General features: G+C 40.7%; 1 protein-coding gene across 2 annotated transcripts in view; it reads left to right on the forward strand.

Annotated features, from left to right (window-relative positions):
* Positions 1–17,995, forward strand: part of ren (renin) — a 54,563-nt gene that overhangs the window by 22,483 nt on the left and 14,085 nt on the right. The window contains exon 1 of one of the 2 annotated variants that reach the window (XM_047354645.1): positions 4,040–4,132. The exons of the other annotated variant lie outside the window; for it this stretch is intronic. The gene's annotated coding sequence lies outside the window, so the exon portion shown is untranslated. Of the gene's footprint in view, positions 1–4,039; positions 4,133–17,995 lie in introns of those variants that run through there. 2 annotated transcript variants of the gene reach the window in all.

A 17,995-nucleotide genomic window follows, 5' to 3' on the forward strand; every position in this document is an offset into this window, starting at 1 on the left:
AAACAGCCGGTGTGCGGGTAGGGATATTTTGAAGAGTTAAAGGAAAATTGTAGGGGCTGCACGGTGGCTCAGTTGGTGGCACTGTTGCCTTGCAGCAAGAAGGTCCTGGGTTTGACTTCCGGCTTTCTGCATGGAGTTTGCATGTTCTCCCCATGCATGCATGGGTTCTCACCGGGTACTCCAGCTTCCTCCCACAGTCCAAAAACATGACTGTTAGGTTAATTGGTCTCTTTAAATTGCCCTTAGGTGTGCATGGTTGTTTGTCCTGTGTGTCTGTGTTGCCCTGCGATGGATTGGCAACCTGTCCGGGATGTACCCTGCCTCTCACCTGTAGACAGCTGGAGATAGGCACCAGCTCCCCAGTGACCCACTATATGATAAGCGGCATAGAAGATGAATAAATGAAAGAAAAAATGTAATAATGTTTACATTTCTCTTACATGCTTCAATCATCATGAAGTTATTTTTAGTTAGTTTTACTTGCTGGTTTGATCACATTGTATAGCAAGAGGAGGTAGTATGAGATCTATTGTCCATCAATTTATTGTTTAGACCTGCTTTACCCTCACGTGGTAGACTAACAGTTGAAGTCCAAGAAGTGGGGTACACCCTTTTCAGACCACCAGTCCATCATGCGGGACAGACAACTATCCACACACATACTTAGGCTGGGGTTTTCTATTGTCCATCAAATGCAAAGTATCAGATGCTTTGCAAGAAACACAAACAGCAGAGAAAGCTGGGATATTTCAATATTCTGTATTTTATGTAGATATACTTTGACCTTTCTAACCTTTTCTCTACATGAAAATGACAGGAGTTGTTTTCTGCCTCTAGCATAGACCCATGTTTTAGCAGCTAATGCGAGGCAAACCTTTAGTCAGATTTATGAACATTTCTGAATGGTCTGGGTTTGTCTGTTAAACTTCTCAGCGTTGTAACCGATGCTATTCTGCAGCAACAAAATTACAATACGAGAGACTTCATCTGAGGCAGACTGACGAGCATCTATTTTCTCAAAATCGTCAACAGAGCAGATGAACTGAGACACATCATTCTTAAAACATTCACAAAAAAGTGTAATAATACCTGATCTGTTGTGAACTTCAATTAAGCATTTTGAAGCTATTTAAAACAGCCTACAGTTTGCATATTCTCTGCAACTAAAAACAGTATGAACACTGGATGCAATGTGTGTTTGGGTTGCAGTAAGTAATTATTTAACATTATGCAGGTGTTAGTTTTATTAATTTTGTAAAAAACTGGAAAGTGTTCTAAAGCTGGATGCACCATAACTGATGTTTTGCATGCAGTTACAGGCAGTCACATTTTTGTTTATTCTATATACAGAAGGTGTTGGACTTCTTGCAAGGGTTTCAAACACTGAAAATCTATTGCAGACATCTGTCTTGTGGTGGATCCATGTTTATTCTACTGGAATTTCTATTTGCTGTATCAAAATAATGTATGTGCAATAATTATACAGTTTATAATTTTACTTACAGGTAATCTCTCACCGCGCTCTAGAGATAAATTTGTGTAGTTAAAAATAGTTATAAGGCAGCACAGAAGTCATTAAATGTAATGTGGTTAAAGATGTGACTGACTGATTTATTATTCATGGTTGAATTAGGGTATATACGGTAAGTTTATGATGTAGGAAAACTAATTTACAAACCTAACTCCTGTCTTAGACACTGCCCACATAACTTGCATATTTGGTGAAGACAAAGATTAACTTCTTTTCTTTTTTCAGAGTTTTTGTTAAAAAGGAAACATTTGGGGATGTGAATTTAAATCTCTGCATAACCTGCATACGCTGTATAAGTATAGACTCTACCAAGGCTGTATAAGCGTGGACTAGATATCCAGAAAATGACAAAAAAAATGGTGAATGACATAGAGGTCTACTACAGGTCCTTCTCAAAATATTAGCATATTGTGATAAAGTTCATTATTTTCCATAATGTAATGATGAAAATTTAACATTCATATATTTTAGATTCATTGCACACTAACTGAAATATTTCAGGTCTTTTATTGTCTTAATACGGATGATTGTGGCATACAGCTCATGAAAACCCAAAATTCCTATCTCACAAAATTAGCATATTTCATCCGACCAATAAAAGAAAAGTGTTTTTAATACAAAAAACGTCAACCTTCAAATAATCATGTACAGTTATGCACTCAATACTTGGTCGGGAATCCTTTGGCAGAAATGACTGCTTCAATGCGGCGTGGTATGGAGGCAATCAGCCTGTGGCACTGCTGAGGTCTTATGGAGGCCCAGGATGCTTCGATAGCGGCCTTTAGCTCATCCAGAGTGTTGGGTCTTGAGTCTCTCAACGTTCTCTTCACAATATCCCACAGATTCTCTATGGGGTTCAGGTCAGGAGAGTTGGCAGGCCAATTGAGCACAGTGATACCATGGTCAGTAAACCATTTACCAGTGGTTTTGGCACTGTGAGCAGGTGCCAGGTCGTGCTGAAAAATGAAATCTTCATCTCCATAAAGCTTTTCAGCAGATGGAAGCATGAAGTGCTCCAAAATCTCCTGATAGCTAGCTGCATTGACCCTGCCCTTGATAAAACACAGTGGACCAACACCAGCAGCTGACACGGCACTCCAGACCATCACTGACTGTGGGTACTTGACACTGGACTTCTGGCATTTTGGCATTTCCTTCTCCCCAGTCTTCCTCCAGACTCTGGCACCTTGATTTCCGAATGAGATGCAGAATTTGCTTTCATCCGAAAAAAGTACTTTGGACCACTGAGCAACAGTCTAGTGCTGCCTCTCTGTAGCCCAAGTCAGGCGCTTCTGCCGCTGTTTCTGGTTCAAAAGTGGCTTGACCTGGGGAATGCGGCACCTGTAGCCCATTTCCTGCACACGCCTGTGCACGGTGGCTCTGGATGTTTCTACTCCAGACTCAGTCCACTGCTTCCGCAGGTCCCCCAAGGTCTGGAATCGGCCCTTCTCCACAATCTTCCTCATGGTCCGGTCACCTCTTCTCGTTGTGCAGCGTTTTCTGCCACACTTTTTCCTTCCCACAGACTTCCCACTGAGGTGCCTTGATACAGCACTCTGGGAACAGCCTATTCGTTCAGAAATTTCTTTCTGTGTCTTACCCTCTTGCTTGAGGGTGTCAATAGTGGCCTTCTGGACAGCAGTCAGGTCGCCAGTCTTACCCATGATTGGGGTTTTGAGTGATGAACCAGGCTGGGAGTTTTAAAGGCCTCAGGAATCTTTTGCAGGTGTTTAGAGTTAACTCGTTGATTCAGATGATTAGGTTCATAGCTCGTTTAGAGACCCTTTTAATGATATGCTAATTTTGTGAGATAGGAATTGTGGGTTTTCATGAGCTGTATGCCAAAATCATCCGTATTAAGACAATAAAAGACCTGAAATATGTCAGTTAGTGTGCAATGAATCTAAAATATATGAATGTTAAATTTTCATCATTACATTATAGAAAATAATGAACTTCATCACAATATGCTAATATTTTGAGAAGGACCTGTATGCACATAACCACTCTTTCCCCATCTGTCTCACTTTGTCCTGACTCTGCTTTCATTAAACTTCAAATATATGATGAAGAAGTTAAGGCTGAGAGTAAAAGAGTAAACTTTGTCACAGAAAACATGAGCTACAATTAGTTTGGGACAATCTTTAACCTAGTACTCTCTTAGTCATGCTCAGGATCCTTTTTTGCTTAATTTGAATAGTGTCTATGTTAATTTTGTCACCACCTGCTGGTGAAAAACGAGTATTACAGAGTTTCTATAACGAATCCTGGGCAATTCCTTTTGAAAAACTGAGAAAAAACATATCAAGACAACTTTAACAACAAGGGCTTAGGGCATGGGACAACGATTTTTGCATATTTCAGCTTATTTTAATAAAAACAACAATAATACTCATAACAAGAATGAATTTCTAAACCGCTATCATGCCTAATAATTTTCATATGGATACACCCCTACTTAGGTTGATTGGCTAATATATTGTCTTCAGGTGTGAGTGTGTGTGGTGGAAAAGATTGCTTGTGATGGATTGGTTACACATCCTGACTATACCCCACCTCACGCCCATTGACTGCTGGAGAAAATATATAATCTTACTTTCCGTAAGTTGTCAGCAACTTTTTGCTTTATAAATTCATACGTTAAAAATATAACTGCTTCAGAATAGAGCTACTCAGTTTTGCAGGCACTGTTTTCACGCACAGCTGAGTGTGATCATGGAACTGGCTGATGCCTTTCTGGGTCTAATGTTTTTACTCAGAGAGTTTCTTTAAACAAACCTGTGGGTTTGTTTAAAGAAACAGTTTTTTGTTTGTTTTTTTACATAAAGGCAGTCAGCCTTTCATGTTTTCCATGGAAGAATGAATAAGATCAAGCCTGCCTGTCCATGTGACTGGATGTTTGTCTGAGTCAGAGGACGATGACCCATGCTTCAATTTCTGTTCAGATGAGTTTAAAGGTTGATGCTACCCTCTGCTGGCAATGTGTGTTTACCCAAAAAGGTCTAGACACCAGTTGAGAAAATGACATTATATCGTATACCTTAACGCTATGGAGGACCGATCCTGACAAAATTAAAAATAAAAGCAGAAATATATATATTTTGTTTTTCCTTTTCCTTACACATGCGTTTTCATCAAGAAATGTAAATGTTTTGTTTTTTGTTTTCCTTAAACATGCGTTTTCATCAAGAAATGTAAATGTTTTGTTTTTTGTTTTCTTTAAACATGCGTTTTCATCAAGAAATGTAAATGTTTTCTTTTTCCTTTTCCTTACACATGCCTTTGTTCTTTTGACATTTCCTCGTCTCCCTTTTTCCTTTACCGTATGCATTTCTGCTTCATTATGCAAATGAGGAGGGCTGCCTTCTTCTCTCCAGCTCCTCTCCTATTGGTCAATAAACAGGAAGGAGGAGGATCCATGTGCAGGCTGAGGGTGTGTCCCAATTCAGGGGCTGGATCCTTCCAAGTGCGTACTTGTGGGCTGATTACATCACAGCGCGGCGCGTAAGGTCTGTCAGATGCTGCCGACAAATGTGTCCTTCTTTTGCCCGATTTGAAGGATGACTTGTGAGTATCCTTCGCAGTCCATCTTTTCCCATGATTCATTGCGGGTCGAAGCGATTTGGTCAAACAGGGGCAGCCATGGCGGTGACACAAATTAACTTTTACAATGTTTTTAGTGCGGGAATATAACTGTGTAGACGTGAAAAATCTGCTTGAGTTATCAAGACATTGCTTAATTTCAAACGTGCTCCGACGTGTTCGGAAAACTCCGAACACGTCGGAAACCGTAGTAACTGCCGGTTTGCTTCGCCAGTCCTACCGGCGGTGGGGCGAGCTAGCCCGGTAGAGATCTGACCAGACTATTGGCACTGAGCTCCTGCTGCCAGTCATCACAGTGAACGTTAAACACAAGTGATTTCTAACAGTTTATGTTAGTATTATTTTAATGTATTGTGTCATTTATTCATGTAAGTCGATTTGACATTGCAGGTGATATTAAAGTTAACCTGAATAAATGGACGATTTTATGTAATCTTACCGTTTCGCTGGAGAGTGTGATTAAGAATAAATAAGCTTTTAAATATTCATTTTTGATGAAGAAATGTGCTATATGTGTTTTTAAAAGTATATTTATACTTCAGCTAGCATTATAATTTGTGATTCCAGGTACAGTTGAAGAGAAATACACTTTCAAATGCAAGCAAATCTCAGTAAAGAAGTGAAAAGTTTGAAAGCGCTTGTTTTAGGCATTTGCATAGAAATATTTTAATATGTTCTGCAAATTAAGACAAATGTAAAATGAAAATAAAAAGACTTGTTTTACACTGATATTAAGCAAGATGTTTTTTTGTTTGTTTTGTTTTTATTGTTTAGGGACAAAGGAGCCAGTTTATTAAGCTCAGGGGTGAGAACCACCAAGTTTGAGACCCCTCCATGATTTCCAAGTAGGAGAACTTGCAATGTTGCAGGGTGTTCAAATACTTATTTTCCTCTCTCTTTATATATATATATATATATATATATATATATGTATATATTTATACACTGCTCAAAAAAATAAAGGGAACACTCAAATAACACATCCTAGATCTGAATGACTGAAATATTCTCATTGAATACTTCGTTCTGTACAAAGTTGAATGTGCTGACAACAAAATCACACAAAAATCATCAATGGAAATCCAATTTATTAACCAATAGAGGCCTGGATTTGGAGTCACACACAAAATTAAAATGGAAAAACACACTACAGGCTGATCCAACTTTAATGTAATGTCCTTAAAACAAGTCAAAATGAGGCTCAGTATTGTGTGTGGCCTCCACGTGCCTGTATGACCTCCCTACAACACCTGGGCATGCTCCTGATGAGACGGCGGATGGTCTCCTGCGGGATCTCCTCCCAGAACTGGACTAAAGCATCCACCAACTCCTGGACAGTCTGTAGATGAAGCGAGACATGATGTCCCAGATGTGCTCAATCGGATTCAGGTCTGGGGAACGGGCGGGCCAGTCCATAGCTTCAATGTCTTCATCTTGCAGAAACTGCTGACACACTCCAGCCACATGAGGTCTAGCATTGTCCTGCATTAGGAGGAACCCAGGGCCGACCGCACCAGCATATGGTCTCACAAGGGGTCTGAGGATCTCATCTTGGTACCTAATGGCAGTCAGGCTACCTCTGGCGAGCACACGGAAAGAAATGCCACCCCACACCATTACTGACCCACTGCCAAACCGGTCATGCTGAAGGATGTTGCAGGCAGCAGATCCCTCTCCACGGTGTCTCCAGACTCTGTCACGTCTGTCACATGTGCTCAGTGTGAACCTGCTTTCATCTGTGAAGAGCACAGGGCGCCAGTGGCGAATTTGCCAATCCTGGTGTTCTCTGGCAAATGCCAAGCGTCCTGCACGGTGTTGGGCTGTGAACACAACCCCCATTTGTGGACGTCGGGCCCTCATACCATCCTCATGGAGTCGGTTTCTAACCGTTTGTGCAGACACGTGCACATTTGTGGCCTGCTGGAGGTCATTTTGCAGGGGTCTGGCAGTGCTCCTTCTGTTCCTCCTTGCACAAAGGTGGAGGTAGCGGTCCTGCTGCTGGGTTGTTGCCCTCCTACGGCCTCCTCCATGTCTCCTGGTGTACTGGCCTGTCTCCTGGTAGCGCCTCCAGGCTCTGGACACTACGCTGACAGACACAGCAAACCTTCTTGCCACAGCTCGCATTGATGTGCCATCCTGGATGAGCTGCACTACTTGAGCCACTTGTGTGGGTTGTAGAGTCCGTCTCATGCTATCACGAGTGTGAAAGCACCACCAACAAGTGACCAAAACATCAGCCAGAAAGCATAGGTACTGAGAAGTGGTCTGTGGTCCCCACCTGCAGAACCACTCCTTTATTGAGTGTGTCTTACTAATCGCCAAAGATTTCCCCCTGTTGTCTATTCCATTTGTACAACAGCAGTGAAAATGATTGTCAATCAATGTTGTTTCCTAAGTGGACAGTTTGATTTCACAGAAGTTTGATTTACTTGGAGTTATATTGTGTTGTTTAAGTGTTCCCTTTATTTTTTTTCAGCAGTGTATAAATGTATATGTGTATATATATATATATATATATATATATATATATATATATATATCACAGGAATATATATATATATGTCACAGGAAGCTGAAGAAGCTCTGCAAGGTTGCTTTGAGGCTACAGACTGGGACGCACTGTGCCAGCCACATGGAGAGGACATCAATGCCATGACTGAGTGTGTAACCGACTATATAAACTTCTGTGTGGATAACATCATCCCCACCAGAACCGTGAGATGCTTCCCCAATAACAAACCTTGGATCACCAGTGACCTGAAGGACCTGCTTAACAAGAAAAAAAGAGCCTTCAGAGAGGGAGACAGAGAATTATTGAGGAGTTTACAGAAGCAACTTAAAGTCAAGATAAGAGACAGCAAGGAGGTGTACAAGAAGAAGCTGGAGAGCAAGCTCCAGCAAAACAATATCAGAGATGTGTGGACAGGGATGAAGAAGATCACAGGCTTCAAGCAGAAGGATGATCAGACCAATGGACGTCTGGACAGAGCCAATGAACTTAACATATTCTTCAATAGGTTCAGTTCAGAAAGAAGCTCAGCATCCTCCTCTCCTGCTCACAGCCAAACATACATCCCACCCTCCTTTGACCCACAGGACCCACAGCTGTCCAGTAACACCTCACATTTTTTATCTTCCACCTCAGCCCTAGACCCTTCTACATGTTTGCCATCAACCATATCAGAAGATGTTGATGCTTCCTTTGCTTCCCTCTTCCATCTGTGTGTCTCAAGAAGTCAGGTGAAGAGACAACTGGAGAGACTGAATAGGAATAAGGCTGCAGGTCCAGATCATGTCAGCCCTAGAGTCCTGAAGGCCTGTGCAGAGCAGCTCTGTGGGATTCTGCAGCACCTCTTCAACCTTAGCCTGGCCCAGAAGAAGGTTCTGGTGTTGTGGAAGACCTCCTGTCTTGTTCCGGTACCAAAGAAAACTCACCCATCAGTCCTCAATGACTATAGACCTGTTGTCCTGACATCTCACATCATGAAGGTCCTAGAGAGACTCCTGTTGGCCCACCTGAGTAAGCAAACAGTAAACCATCAGGACCCCCTTCAGTTTGCTTATCGCTGTGGAGTTGGAGTTGAAGATGCCATCATACACCTGCTTCAACAAACCCACTGTCATCTGGACAAAGCCAGCAGCACTGTGAGGATCATGTTCTTTGATTTCTCCAGTGCATTTAATACAATCCAACCTGATTTGCTTTGTCAGAAACTCCAGAAGACTCAGGTGGAGGCCTCAACAATCTCCTGGATTAAAGACTACCTGACAAACAGACCACAGTTTGTGAAACTGAAGGGTTATGAGTCTAACCAGGTAGTCAGCAGCACAGGAGCACCACAGGGGACTGTGCTCTCACCATTCCTTTTCACTCTGTACACCTCAGACTTCCAGTACAAGACAGACTCCTGTCATCTGCAGAAATACTCGGAAGATTCTGCAGATGTGGGGTGGATCAGAGATGGACAAGAAGCTGAGTACAGGAAGGTGGTGGACTGCTTTGTGGCATGGTGTGGAAACAATCATCTCATGTTGAACGTAACTAAAACAAAGGAGATGATTGTAGATTTTAAGAGAAACAGGAATAAGTCAAACACTATTTCTATCATGGGAGAAGAAGTGGAGGTGGTGGAGGAGTATAAATACCTCGGTGTTCACCTGGACAACAGACTAGAGTGGAGATGCAACTGTGAAGCCATCTACAAGAAGGGACAGAGCAGACTGTACTTCTTGAGGAAGCTTAGGTCCTTTGGTGTTTGCAGCAAGATGCTGCATATATTCTATAAGTCTGTTATGGAGAGTGTGATCTCTTCTGCCATCATCTGCTGGGGAAGCAGCATCAGAGCCAGGGACTTAAAAAAGCTCAACAAGCTGATAAAAAAGGCTGGCTGTTCTGGGGACTCCTCTGGAACCTCTGGAGATCATTGTGGAAAGACGGATTCTTCATAAAATGAAGAACATTATGGAGAACTCTGAGCATCCTCTTCATGAGACTGTCCTACAACAACAGAGAGTCTTCAGTCAGAGGCTTCTTCAGATCTGCTGTAAGACGGAGCGCTACAGGAGATCCTTCCTGCCCACAACCATCAGCATCTACAACGACTCTTTGAGGAAACCTTCATAATATGAGCTACAACAACATTTAATTTCCTTTTGGGATTAATAAAGTAGGCTGCACGGTGGCGCAGTTGGTAGCACTGTTGCCTTGCAGCAAGAAGGTCCTGGGTTCAATTCCCGACCAGGGGTCTTTCTGCATGGAGTTTGCATGTTCTCCCCGTGCATGCGTGGGTTATCACCGGGTACTCCGGCTTCCTCCCACAGTCCAAAGACATGCCTGTTAGGTTAATTGGTAGCTCTAAATTGCCCTTAGGTGTATGAATGAGTGTGTGCATGGTTGTTTGTGTGTTGCCCTGCGATGGACTGGCGACCTGTCCAGGGTGTACCCTGCCTCTCACCCATAGACTGCTGGAGATAGGCACCAGCTACCCCGTGACCCACTATGGAATAAGCGGTAGAAAATGACTGACTGACTGATTAATAAAGTATTTTTGAATTGAATTGAAGTGATATATATATATATATATATATATATATATATATATATATATATACATATATATATGTATATATATATATATATATATGTATATATATATATATATATATATGTATATACACACCACCAGAACATGACTACTGTATGCAGCCAAGTATAACATTATAGATGTGATTAATGTTTGAGGTGTATAACTAATTGTAATATTTTGTGAGCACCATCTTCTAATTCTACATATTCCTGATTACATTTAAGTGATGTGGTCCAGCCAGCCCTTTAAACTTGATGGATGATGACGTGGACAGCAGAAAGAGGAATCACAAACATCTGCAGACCACCTGTGTGATGCTTCGCTCACCATCCAGAAAGACTAACCGCAGGTCTCAGTTGCAGCATCCAATCCAAGTCTCTGACCTTGCGAGAGATTTAGCCACATCGCCAGAGACCTTCTGTTCAGAAAGACATCTGCCTCTTTGTTCTGTTGAAGAGGTTTTTCCAGGAACCGGTCACTCAGGTTGATCCTGCTGTCGCCGTTGTAAATATTTGTACATAGTTTTATTTTATGCCTTTTGTCTTGTAATCTTGATCTGTTTGAATGTTCTTTTTTTACACATTCCGTTTAAAGTGCTATTTGTAATTTTCAAAATAAACTGTTTAGAAATTTAAATGAAGTTGATGTATTGTTAGGTAAATAGAAATAAAATACATTGGTGACAAAAACACATTGAAATTTATTAGAACAGCTTAAAACTTAAAAAACAATCTGAACAAAACTTAATATTATTTCTTATATAGCACCTTATTTCAGTACCATTCTTTCTAAGATGGAAAACAGTCTGTCCATTCTCTGTGCCCTCATGTCCTCCCTGATCAACTCCATCATCTCTGTCCCTCTTTCTTTTCTGACCCCTTCCTGCTGGCTCACTGTCTTCCTTCTCCATCTGGTTGCCCACCGCTCCGCTTGGCCCTGGAGTGTCCTCAGGGATGGAGGTAATTAGGACAGGAGGTGTTGTGGAAGACCTCTGTCCCAACACATCATCCATAAGGACAAACCAGGGCCAAGTAGCAGCAGTGGGCTTTTCACTGACTCCCTTTACTGACCCTGGATACTTGCAATCCTAAAGTTAGATGGAATAAGAAAAAAGAGTTGACTAAACAGAGAAACCAATAAGACTTTTAGAAATATTTTTTATTTGTGTGTGACATGAGAAGTTCTGAACAAACTTTATATTTCTTTTTCATATTGTTCCACTTTTTTTTTGGCCTACAAGGGGTTGACCTTCCCCTGTTGGACCCTCTTCTCCAGAATTGTCCTAAACAAGCACAAGGAAAGAGGGAAAACCAAAAGAAGTATGTTAATCACTGGATGGATATTTATGTAAGTTAGAAAGATAGGAGTTTTTGAAACTGGACAGAAACTGACGGCAAAGAATGTTGTTATTGTACCTCCAAGCCACGGTGGCTGAGTTTTTAGCTCCAGCAAAAAGGTGGTCATTCTCACCCCTGAATTTAATAAACTGGCCCGTCTGCTCCTTTGTCCCTAAACAATAAAAACAAAAACAAAAAAAAACATCTTGCTTAATATCAGTGTAAAACAAGTCTTTTTATTTTCATTTTCCATTTGTTTTAATTTGCAGAACATATTAAAATATTTCTATGCAAATGCCTAAAACAAGCTCTTTCAAACTTTTCACTTCTTTACTGAGATTTGCTTGCATTTGAAAGTGTATTTCTCTTCAACTGTACCTGGAATCACAAATTATAATGCTAGCTGAATTATAAATATACTTTTAAAAACACATAGCATATTTCTTCATCAAAAATTAATATTTAAAAGCTTATTTATTCTCAATCACACTCTCCAGCGATACAGTAGGATTACATTTATTCAGGTTAGTCCGGTCAGATCTCTACCGGGCTAGCTCGCCCCACCGCCGGTAGGACTGGCGAAGCAAACCGGCAGTTACTACGGTGGGAGCAGAAAACTCCGAACACGTCGGAGCACGTTTGAAATTAAGCGATGTCTTGATAAATCAAGCAAATTTTTCACGTCTACACAGTTATATTCCCGCACTAAAAACATTGTAAAAGTTAATTTGTGTCACAGAAAGTGTAATTTTTCACAGTTTACTCACAGCTTTTGCCATTGTGGTCCGCCATGACTGACCCTGCTTGACCAAATCGCTTTGACCCGCAATGAATCATGGGATAAGATGGACCGCGAAGGATACTCACAACGCATCCTTCAAATCGGGCAAAAGAAGGACACATTTGTCTGCTGCATTTGACAGACCTTCCACGCCGCGCTGTGATGTAATCAGCCCACAAGTACGCAATTGGAAGGATCTAGCTCGTGAATTGGGACACACCCTCGGCCTGCACATGGATCCTCCTCCTTGCTGGAGAGGAGCTGGAGAGAAGAAGGCAGCCCTCCTCATTTGCATAATGAAGCAGAAATGCATAGTGTAAAGGAAAAAGAGAGACGAGGAAATGTCAAAAGAACAAAGGCATGTGTAAGGAAAAGGAAAAAGAAAACATTTACATTTCTTGATGAAAACGCATGTGTAAGGAAAAGGAAAAACAAAATATATATATTTCTGCTTTTATTTTTAATTTTGTCACGATCGGTCCTCCACATAAATCACCCTGGAACAATATAAAATTCACAGAGCTCTTTGGAATGGATATCACGTGGATGTGGATGAAATATGTTTTTAATAAGCCTATTGGTCTCTATTTCTACATTTTTGACCTCCTGTTGTGAAGACTGGCTTGCACATTGTAATGCATATTGACTCCAGATGGAAATGCAATCTAATTCATAGTTTGTTGGATTTAAATTTGAAAACATAACTGAGACGAAAATGACTGGAATCAACATTTTTATGTGCTGAATTGCACAAAATAAGTCAAAAATATGCAAACATTTTGTATTTTATACTCAGAACAGCTGGGTAGAATTTGATGCGGAGTGTTTGTGACTTTTGATGTCAGTCTTGTTTGTTTGAGAGATAACTTCCCTTGAATCTCATTCAAGTGCTTTGCTTTGTATCTGTTTTATCGTATGAGAGTTGTTATAATTCTAAAAGATCAGTGCAGCTAATGTTTTTTTGAACCCAAACTAATTTGAGGTTTTGGCTACTGTATCTGTGACATCTTCTTTGTTTCATTTATGGTACTGTGCAAAGGTTTTAGGCAGGTGTGAAAAAATGCTGTAAACAAAGAATGTTTTCAAAAATGGAAGTGTTAATCATTTATTTTCATCAATCAACAAAATGCAGTGAATGAACTAAAGAGAAATCTAAATCAAATCAATATTTGGTGTGACCACCCTTTGTCTTCAAAACAGCATAAATTCTTCTAGGTACATTTGCACACAGTTTTTGACGAATCTCGGCTAGTATGTTGTTTCAAACGTCTTGGAGAACTAACCACAGATCTTCTGTGGGTGTAGGCTTTTTTACATCCTTCTGTCTCTTCATGTAATCCCAGACACACTTAATGATGTTGAGATCAGAGCTCTGTGGGGGCCACACCATCACTTCCAGTAATTCTTGTTCTTCATTACGCTGAAGATACAGGGGTTGGACAATGAAACTGAAACACCTGGTTTTAGACCATAATAATTTATTAGTATGGTATAGGGCCTCCTTTTGCATCCAATACAGCATCAATTCGTCTTGGAAATTACATATACAAGTCCTGCACAGTGGTCAGAGGGATTTTAAGCCATTCTTCTTGCAGGATAGTGACCAGGTCACTACGTGAAACTGGTGGAGGAAAACGTTTCCTGACTCGCTCCTCCAAAACACCCCAAAGTGGCTCAATAATATTTAGATCTGGTGACTGTGCAGGCCATGGGAGATGTTCAACTTCACTTTCATGTTCATCAAACCAATCTTTCACCAGTCTTGCTGTGTGTATTGGTGCATTGTCATCCTGATACACGGCACCGCCTTCAGGATACAATGTTTGAACCATTGGATGCACATGGTCCTCAAGAATGGTTCGGTAGTCCTTGGCAATGACGCGCCCATCTAACACAAGTATTGGGCCAAGGGAATGCCATGATATGGCAGCCCAAACCATCACTGATCCACCCCCATGCTTCACTCTGGGCATGCAACAGTCTGGGTGGTACGCTTCTTTGGGGCTTCTCCACACCGTAACTCTCCGGGATGTGGGGAAAACAGTAAAGGTGGACTCATCAGAGAACAATACATGTTTCACATTGTCCACAGCCCAAGATTTGCGCTCCTTGCACCATTGAAACCGACGTTTGGCATTGGCATGAGTGACCAAAGGTTTGGTTATAGCAGCCCGGCCATGTATATTGACCCTGTGGAGCTCCCGATGGACAGTTCTGGTGGAAACAGGAGAGTTGAGGTGCACATTTAATTCTGCCGTGATTTGGGCAGCCGTGGTTTTATGTTTTTTGGATACAATCCGGGTTAGCACCCGAACATCCCTTTCAGACAGCTTCCTCTTGCGTCCACAGTTAATCCTGTTGGATGTGGTTCGTCCTTCTTGGTGGTATGCTGACATTACCCTGGATACTGTGGCTCTTGATACATCACAAAGACTTGCTGTCTTGGTCACAGATGCGCCAGCAAGACGTGCACCAACAATTTGTCCTCTTTTGAATTCTGGTATGTGACCCATAATGTTGTGTGCATTTCAATATTTTGAGCACAACTGTGCTCTTACCCTGCTAATTGAACCTTCACACTCTGCTCTTACTGGTGCAATGTGCAATCAATGAAGACTGGCTACCAGGCTGGTCCAATTTAGCCATGAAACCTCCCACACTAAAATGACAGGTGTTTCAGTTTCATTGTCCAACCCCTGTAGTTCTTAATGACTTTGCATTTTGTAAATTGATGAAAATAAACAATCATCATTTATATTTCTGAAAACATTCTTTGTTTACAGCATTTTTCCACACCTGCCTAAAACTTTTGCACAGTACTGTATTTTCTCACAACCATCTCTGTGTTTAATTTCTGATGAGAAAAGTGTCTACAAGGACCGATGTACAGCCAGTATGGACTTGATCAACATTGATGACATGTAGAAATCTAAAAAACATTGAAAAAAAAACAAAATAAATCACCACTGAAGCTACAGGATTTTTATATTTCCCATGCCCACCAGTTGAGTGGGGTCACTGTAAAGGTGAGAGGCTATGCATAAGTGATGCATGGACAGTGTGGGACAGAAACACATGAGTACCGATCTATCCAGGTCACTCAAGAGTCAAATGTGCGTGAGACTGAGCATGAAATGTTTCCGTTTGAAGGCTGCTCATCAGTAAACATTTTTACGTTTGCAAGTGAGTGCGGGTAATCTTTTCTAGCTCAAACCTTTTAGCGGTTCACTTTCGAAGCTCTGGTATATATAATAGGCAGCATGCATCCTTTTTTATTTCAAAGCAACATTCTCAGAGAAAACCACAAAGATAGCATTTTTTTACATTTGCTGCAACAGCTTTACAGGGTAATGTTTGTATGTTTAGAGCATGTTGTACTTCTGCAGAGGAACAAAAATATTAAGTTACTAAATCATCAACTCTTTTTCTGACTACTTAACACATTACTCCGGTATTCATCCTTTTGTAACACCTTTCAATCATTGAAGGCTTTAGAGGTTATAGAAGTTATGTAAGCTGCATGGTGCTTAGCAGGTTGTGTACAGAGGGGCACAGAGTGTTCTTTTTGTTGAAAACAGCTGCCTGCTGTTGCTGTCAGCATCACTATGGCAGGAATCAGTGAGAAGCAAAACAGATTACAGAAGCAATGAGCTGAAATTGACTATAAAGCTCAATAAACTTTATTTTATCAGATTACAACCACAATCTTGAGTGTATTTCTTTGAGCCTTCAATCTATACAACAAGCTTTTGCTACAATTATACATTTACTTATCTGCCAACTTTGGACACCAAGACATTTTTCCATATTATTCTGTGCAAAATAGCTCAGATTGGATGGAGTCTGCCTGTTACCAGCAGTGTTCAAGTCTTGGCACAGATCATTAATTGGTTTTAAGTCTTGAATTTGACTAGGCCATTCTTACAAATAAAAAAGCTTTAATCTAATCCTTTCTAAACTCTTTCTGACTGTATTCTTAGTGTTATCCATCTGGATGGTGAACCTGTACCCTAGTTTCATGTCTGTTTGAAGCCTCCAAGCCATTTTCTTCCAGGATCACCCTGTGTTTAGCTCCTTCCCATCAACTTGGGTCAGCTTGCCTGTGCCTGCTGAAGAAAAGCATCCCCAAATCATGATGTTGCCCCACCATGTTTCACTGTGGAGATGGTGCTTCCAGGGTCATGTCAGTTTTCTACCACACACAGCATTTAGGTTGTAGACCAAAAAGTTCAGTTTTGGTGTCATCTGACCAGATCGCCTTCTACCACATGTCTTCAAATAGAACTTTTCTAGGCTTTGTTTCAATAATGACTTTCTCCTTATAGATATTTGATAAAGGCAAAAAAAGTGCAAAACTAATAGTTTTCCTGTCAACAGAATTTACTACTTGTGGACCTCTCTATCTTTGCATCTTCAGTATATATTTTTTTATGGAAAGCCATGTCCCACTCTTCAATAATACATGAACATAACTCAGTGTGACAATGTCCCAAAACTTGGGACATTGTTTTGTAACTTAACCCTGCTTCAAATTGTTTCACAATGTTCTCCTGTCTTCCTTGGTCTTTATGATATTGTTTGCTCACTAATATTCTCTAATAAACATCAGACACCTTCCGAGAACAACTTGATTTACACTGAGATTACATTACACATGTTTATGCACTGTTTATGGACACTGGGACTTCTGAATCAGAGTAAAGGGGTCTGAATACAAATACACTTTTGTATCTTGTATCTTTTCTTCTTACTTTAGACTTATGCACTACTTCTTGTTTTCTGTGACATAAAATTGTCATGTAATGTGACAATATTAGAAAAAATATTAGGCAACTTGAATCTTATTTTATGTTGGGTCTGTTTATAAGTTATTTACTCTGTTTCCTTTTATTTGCTACATTTTCTGTGCAAGTATTGATAAAAACAATTTGCCACACTTTGCAGATGATTTTGTGCAGTGTAGTTGAACTGCTGCTTTCTTCTGTTTGTTGAAAGTGTGTGAGTCCTTCTTTGAGACCTCTGTCCACATTTAATTTAGGGACTGATCACTAATCTCTCCAATGGCTGTCTGATATGAACCCAGATGGTTCTTTAACTGTGTGGTCAATCAAGTATCAACACCGACCCATCCTGGCGGGCTAGATATTGTGGGAATTTATGTGGTTCAAACCAGGCACTGTAATATCTCGGAATAAAAACCTTGCTGAGTCTGAGCACAGCAGCAAGAGGTGCATACAAAAACACAGAACGCTGCAATCCCTCTCCACTGGAAAATGCACTCAACATGCGCTCTGCCTCCTGCCAGGATTGTTTATCAAATATCCCTTTCTGAAGTTACACATGTGCAATGTGTTTCTCCCTTTGCATGCTTTCATGAAAATGAGCAGTGTGTCAGTGCTTGGGCTGGTGAGAACTTTTTATCAGATGGATATTGACATGTCAACTTCAAGGATCATTGAAGGGTTGGGAAAAAGAGACAAACAAAATGAAAACTAATGACATCCTCATCATAATTATCATGGATTCCTTATCAAACACAGCAGCTTCAGAAACTGATCGTGGGTTAAGACTCTTACTGCCCTGTTTAGACCTAATTTCATTTAAAACAACAGTCGTACCAGACCTGTAACAATAAAAGTAAATGGACCTTGTTACA

This window comes from Girardinichthys multiradiatus, chromosome 1, assembly GCF_021462225.1.
Source record: "Girardinichthys multiradiatus isolate DD_20200921_A chromosome 1, DD_fGirMul_XY1, whole genome shotgun sequence".
Taxonomy (NCBI): Eukaryota; Metazoa; Chordata; class Actinopteri; order Cyprinodontiformes; family Goodeidae; genus Girardinichthys; species Girardinichthys multiradiatus.